This window comes from Protopterus annectens, chromosome 13.part0 (assembly GCF_019279795.1).
Source record: "Protopterus annectens isolate FY-2018-M chromosome 13.part0, PAN1.0, whole genome shotgun sequence".
NCBI lineage: Eukaryota > Metazoa > Chordata > Ceratodontiformes > Protopteridae > Protopterus > Protopterus annectens.
In genome coordinates, this window is record NC_056747.1 from 123,735,909 (window position 1) to 123,743,408 (window position 7,500).

The following is a 7,500-nucleotide window of genomic DNA, read 5'->3' on the forward strand; positions in this document are numbered from 1 at the left end:
GTAGACCACCTAACCCTTGTTCACAGCTCTGGAGACTGATTCAAAGAAGTCAATCAGCTTCAGGAGACAAGATCTGCCCTTCACGAACCCAAACTGGGTGGGATCCAGTGTTTGAAGGTTGCCAATGTCATTGTTTATAAGTTCCATGATAACGCATTCCATGCCCTTGCAGATCAGGCTCATCAGACTGATGGGACGGTAGTTCCTGGGATCCAAGGTGGATCCCCCCTTGTGGAGTGGGAAAACTGTAGCTGTGCACCACTCAGTGGACACGAAGCCTGAGGTGAGACTATGATTAAACATGACACTTAGGTGAGGTGCCAGTTCATTTTGTAGCTCATGTAGTACACAGCCCAGGATGTCATCTGGTCCCATGGATGCTGTATTCTTAGCTTTGGAGAGTGCGGTTTCTACCTGTGTGGCCATGATTACCGGACTTTGGCAATCTTTTGGTATTGAGATGGGCCCTTTAGGGGTGAGAGGGGGGGGTGAAGTTGGCACTACATCAATCTGCCAGGATACTGGCAATATCCTTTGGATCAGTATATTTAATGCCATTCTGTTGTAGCTCAGAGCAGATCTGAGCATTGCCATTTAGATTCTTGACATAACTATAGAATGCCTTGTGTATACGAGTGGATACATGAATGCCTGTATATGTGTGTGCATATATGCATATATATATATATATATATATATATATATATAGAGAGAGAGAGAGAGAGAGAAAGAGATACATATAACAATATATACTATATGTCCAAAGAGATGCTGGAATCATAATATATACAATGCACAAATTTATTCAGTAATTGCAAATAGTCCAACAAAATAGATGCCCACTTCGTCCCAGTTTTTAACAATACAAACACAGTATGTTGTGTCACTTTAACTGTGTTCATTCCACACAAGTCCTCCAGGATACAGACTGTTTACTGAAAAACAAGAAACCCCAAGGCCCAGTTTCCTGCTCTGTAAACAAGCTCTTTCACACGGTACACACTACAGGTGAGCGCCAAAGGGTCTCTCCCACTCGTACATCTATGGTCTTCAGTTCATATTAACTACCTGATTTGCTGATTTCAGGCAAACCCCTTGTATACAATCTTAGTTGGCAAATAAAACCTTGTTATTTATCTAATTGTTGTGAAAATACTCCCATGCGCAATCATCTAGCTAGTACAAGGAAAGCCGTTGAGAGGCAGGTGAAGCCTGCCTCTCACCACTGTATACAGGCCTGTATTTTCGTGACCTCTATTTTTTTTTAGTTGTAGTCTTACAACTTACCTTCTTATAAGATATTCCAGATATTTAGCTTCTATCATGCCAAGTAAGCCTGCCTGACTTATAGATTCAGACACAGCCTGCTCTTTTGATAAGAAAGACTCCCACTCACCTGAATGGCAGGCCATGTTATCCAGGTACATAGCAGTGTATCATGAGTGGGGCTTTAATATTTTATCCATCAGCCTAAGAATGGTAGCTGAGGCACAGCAGAGGTCAAATTGCAACACTGTGTACTGAAACAGAAAATCAGGTAAAGAATCTTGCTTTTTCTTGGGAAGAGGGAGTAAATAGTATTTGCCAGTATCCCTTCATCATGTCCAGATTTGTCCGATATCTGGCCTTTCCTACGTTCTTTATCAACTCATCAATTATGGGCATGGAATAGCTATCAAACTTTTAAATGTTGCTCAGTTTCCTAAAGTTGTTACATACTCAAATACTTCCATTAGATTTAGAAACTAGTATTTACTGGTAGGTCTACTCACACTGTAAATCTTCTACCATTCCTAATTGGATCATTTTTGGAACTTCCCTTGATAACTGCTTTTATAACTGTCATACTCTGTAAGATCTCCATCTAAACTTCACTCCTGTTGTTGTCCGCATGTTATATTCTATCAGTTTAGTTCTCTAAGGCATTACTAAAACATTCCTTTATTTCTTAGTAAGACTTCTCTCACTTCTTGCTTTTCTGTTTTTCACAAGGCCTCCTCTAACTGCATTGCAGATAGAGATTCATTGGTCAGCTTGTAAACTCTGCAGAATTGTCTACTTCCTTTCATGGCTTTAGTACTGTAACGCAACAGTGTTGTTCTAGTTTTCTTTTTCCTGGATGTATAATCTTATATTTTACTGAATTTATCCTTTCCACCACATCAAATGGCACCTTCCATTTGTCCCAAAATTTGTTTCCCACGGAGGGCACTAATACCTTATCTCATGAGGTGAATTATGCACTATTATAGACTCATAGATGCATCCTCTGGGCTTTCTGCATATGGTCCTTCACCATGGGCATTGCCAGCTTTAATCTAGCCTGCAAACTAATAGTGTTCTATCACAGTTTTAAATGGTGTCTTTTCTTCTTCCCAAGTTTCCTAGCAATGACAAGCTTGTGGCAACTCTGTTTGCAAACTGATCCAGGTTTGTACTGTCTGCATCAAAAACTTTCCTCAACATGGATTTCAATGTTCTATTAAGTCTCTCTGTTAATCTCAAATCTGCAAATGGTAAATTGATGTCTTCCAACTATTTGACTTTAACTCACTAACATTACTGATGCAGAACCTTGAACATAAAGTGACTGCCTGGGTCAGTAAGTGTTAACAGTACCATTTATCTGGCAATGATCCAAGCATTACATTCACATAATGGAACTGTTTCTGGAAATTTGGTAGTGTAGTCCCTAATGACTATGTAAAGATGCCCACAATTTCCATAGCAATATGTTCAAAAAATGCTTCAATGATGAGCATTGGGATCAAATGAGTTTTATATACAAGATGGATTGCAGCTTTCTAGGAATCAGGATAAGAAGTACAGAAGTTCTGAAGTTTTCAATATCTTTAATTATGCTTGGCCAGTAGAAGCTGGTTAGCATGTTTTGTACATCCACAGATATCCTCCTGACACATGACTATGAGTCAGCGTCATTTCTATTGTCCTACAACATTTTGGCACTAATAATTGTTGCAGAATCTCAGCCCATCTTTTTTTCTTACTCTAAATAAAAAGCTTAGCCTTTTAATTCAAAATAGGAGCCAAAAGTAATAGGAATATCTTGTTTGCTATATTCCCTTAAACCTTAGATATGTTATATCTTTCCTTACTTAAACTGTTATCCTCCCATACAGAATTTCTAAAGTTTATGTGGCATACATCTAGGTCATAATTGCTTTCTTCAGAAACCTACCTGAGGGTAGAAGGTGTAGACCCCCCCAAAAAAAAAGCACTAACACTGTAGATTATTCTACATATTCTCCTGAAAGATTAACTCTCAGCAAAAGTCACCTTCTGCTCTGTCTTTACTATCAGTACAGACTCTTAATTGCTGTCTTTTCTTTTAAGATGGTTTCCCTCTACCTCTGTGTGGGTGGATACCACTTTCTCACTTTCTTTTCCACAAATGGAATGTCAGCAAATACTGTCAAATTTACTTTTTTCCTTGGTTTACAGATTCCTCTAGCTTGGGGTCCATCTATGCTTTTTACTAGCAGAAATAGGTACAAAACTCAGCTTTTATGCAATTGGATTCTGAGCTTCCTTACTGAAAAGCCTCAAAAGGTTCATGTGGGAGACAACTGCTTCAGGAGTATCATCCTGAACACAGGGGTGTGTCTTAAGCCCTCTCCTTTTCACTCTGCTGACACATAACTTCATGGCCACACATGAGATGAATAGGATCATAAAATATGTGGATGACACTACTGTTATAGGTCTGGTCAAACACGGAGAGGAGGAGGCCTACAGGAATGAGACTGATCAACAACTGGTTTGGTGTGACAGCAACAATCTAGCACTGAATGTCAGCAAGACAAAGGAGTTGATTTTTAATTTCAAAAGATCTCAAATACCACACAAATCTCTAGTGATGAAAGGGATGATAGTGGAAAAGGTCAAGAGTACAAAGTTCTTGGGTGATCATATCACGGAGAACTTATCCTGGTCAGTCCATGTATCCAGCACAGTCAAAAAAGCTCAGCAACGCTTGCACTTTCTAAGGGAACTTAGGAAGGCAAAATTATCAGGTTCCATACTTCAGACCTTTTATAGGGGCACCATTGAAAGTGTCCTGACCAAGAGCATTGCAGTCTGGTATGGGAGCTGTAACAATCAGGATCGGAAGGCTCCCAAGAGAGTTGTAAAGTCAGCAGAAAGAATCACTGGCACCTACCTTACACCTCTGGAAGATCTACACAAATGGCAGTGCATCGACAGGGCCAAAAAGATTTCCAAGCAATGCAATGCATCCTAAAACAACAGAACGAAAAACCACAAACTTTGTAATCCACAATGTGACACCAGTAAACGATAAAAATACAGCTTTATTCCAAAATCCAAATGGAAAAAATTCCACAATGATCAAGTCGGAAAAGACCAAGCAGCAATTACACATACTGAATAAAAACGTTTACGTTAAGCGCTTTCATCCCCACCTTAGGGACTTCCTCAGAACTATTCACAAAAATTAATCCCAGCATTCTTATAGCATTCCACTTAAAGGGAACTTAGACTATGAAGCAGCAATAATCACAAAAATACTAATGACATAAAAAATAAATATAAAAAAATAGATTTTAAATACTAAAATTAATTGTTCAGGACATACCGTTTTAATTAAAAATTTTAAGGCATGACTAGGGAACTCCACTATATGTCTACTAAGGGCATTAGAATCCTTTTTGTGTCTAATATCTAATGTGTGCTCATAGATCCTTGCCCTAAACTTCATACAAGTTTTCCCCACATAAAAAGGTGCACATGAGGTACACTTCGCCAGGTAGACTACATTTTCACTTTGACAACTGAAAAATTATTTTTTTTAATTTTACAGCAATTAAAAGCAAATGAACAAGGAAATGTACCCAGGGAGGCCCTTGAAGTTTGTGAACGGAAGTGGCAATTAATTTTGGATGCCACTAGACACCCATGTATTAATGAAGCAGTGAATATTAGCTGCTATTTGAAAATGAAAAATATATATGGTTTTTAACTTTATTGGTATGTCCAGAACAATTAATTTTAGTATTTAAAATGTATTTTTTTATATTTATTTTTTATGTCATTAGTATTTTTGTGATATATTGTTAGTGGACATTTGAATTTTACATTTACAAATTATTGTTGCTTCATAGTGTAAGTTCCCTTTAAGTGGAATGCTATAAGAATGCTGGGATTAATTTTTGTGAATAGTTCTGAGAAAGTCCCTAAGGTGGGGATGAAAGCACTTAATGTAAACGTTTTTATTCAGTGTGTGTAATTGTTGCTTGGACTTTTGTGACTTGATCATTGTGGAATTTTTTCCATTTGGATTTTGGAATAAAGCTGTGTTTTTATCGTTTACTGGTGTCACATTGTGGATTATAATCCAATGCATCCTGCCAATGGTCTGTGCATGTGCCTGTCCTCAGGCAGGAAATACAGAAGCCTGCATTGCAAGACCACCAGAATAAAAAACAGTTTCTTGGGTGATCATATCTTGGGAAAAACAAACCATGGTATCTGTTGCATAACTAGCCTATCAAGGGGCCTATTTTATGGATGTGCAATAACTAAGTGCAATACTAAGGTAGCTCACCTACACACTGAAGGACTGTAAAGTGCAATATGCAAACTGTGCAATAATTCAGTCTAATCATAGATATGCTGCTATTGTTTCAATTTTACTTTAACAATATTACCTTCATATTGTTTCTTGTCTTCCTTGTCTCCTGTTCTGGGATGGGTGTGGGTCACTGCTGTCCTACTTTACTTACAAATTGCTACTTATTACCTTTCTACTGTGATATTTTATTAATTTTTATCTGTCTGTATGTGCAACTGTCTCCTGCATTGAGAATGAAGCATTGTAATTTTGTTCATCTACACTGCTGTGTAGTTCTGAATTACAGTAAAGTTTTCTTTGATTTTGACTTTGACCTGATTTTCGCCTGCTTATTTCATTTTCTGTACTCATTTTGTTCAGAAGGTCTTTACATGTGCCTTGCTTTTCCTATTTCCCCTCTCTGTTTCTGATCTTGTTTCTTTGTATACTTCTCTCTTGAGCTATCTTTTACTACAGTTTTTTTATCAGTTCATCTTCATTTCCTATATTGATATATTTAACAGTTTTAGCTTTCCATCCCTCTATCTTTGTATACTTATCTCTTGAGCTATCTTTTACTACAGTTTTTTTATCAGTTCATCTTCATTTCCTATATTGATATATTTAACAGTTTTAGCTTTCCATCCCTCTATCTTTGTATACTTATCTCTTGAGCTATCTTTTACTACAGTTTTTTTATCTTCATTTCCTATATTGATATATTTAACAGTTTTAGCTTTCCACCCTCTATCATTGGAGCATGCTTCTATCAACAGATCTTTCTTACTGTTTTAACCACAACCAAAGTCTGTCTTCCCTTGTAATTTCTATGCCAACTCCCTTCTCCTGATTTTTATTCTGTTTCCCAATATGAGTGCCACTGCTTTGCTCTGCCCCCACCATTCTTCTAGTAAATGGGTGTATCACATTGCTATTCTGTTTCTTTCTTATTAAGTGTATCAGTTAGCTACACTGTCTACTGATTCTCTCTCTCTTATGCCATATTTCCATAGCACTTTAAGATGGGGAAACTGTTTTCCTAGTTTCCATCATGAGTTAAATAAGGAAATAAATGCAAAATAACTGTGTGAAGTTCTGAATCTGTGGTGGGATACTCTTTTATGTTAACATGATTGCAAATTATCTCCACTTTTCAGCTGTTACTGATCTTTTACTTACACATCAGTGGACTACCCTTGAAAAGAGAAATCATGCTACCAGAATCTTGTAGGGCTCGAAACTCCTGTCTTTCTAGAAATACAATTTATTTCACTAGCTTAGTTGTAATACAGTGATAGGAAAGAATTTTACATATTCTAGTGGTAGTCTTGTTATAATTCATTGGAACAACTTAATTTAAAGCACACATGCATTTTAGTTTTCATATTTTTTTCTGTTGCATTCTCTTCAGTGTAACACAAAACGTAGCAAAGGGATCCCTATCCCCGTGTTTGTAGCAAATTCAGACATTACTTGCTGATTTTGTTTCACAAAAGATGGTACATTTCTTACTGCCGTTTTAGCCTTAGAAACAGAAAAGTCAGGTCTTAAACGTTTTGTTTGTAGCAAATTCAGACATTACTTGCTGATTTTGTTTCACAAAAGATGGTACATTTCTTACTGCCGTTTTAGCCTTAGAAACAGAAAAGTCAGTTTTAAACGTTTTGCCATCAACAGTTAAATGTTCTACTAAAGTTTGTGGCTTATCTGAGTTCTTGGGATCACTTTCCAATACCCACTATCTTATTTTTCTAAAGTTATTTTAAACTTCTCTACTGCTACAAATTCTAAACTTTTTACCTTACTCTTACTATCAGGTAAAATCCAAAAAATGATTTGAACTTTGTCTTTTTTCTTACCAGTTAATCTACATTAAAAGTCCAGTTATCATATTTTATTTCTTGTGCTGG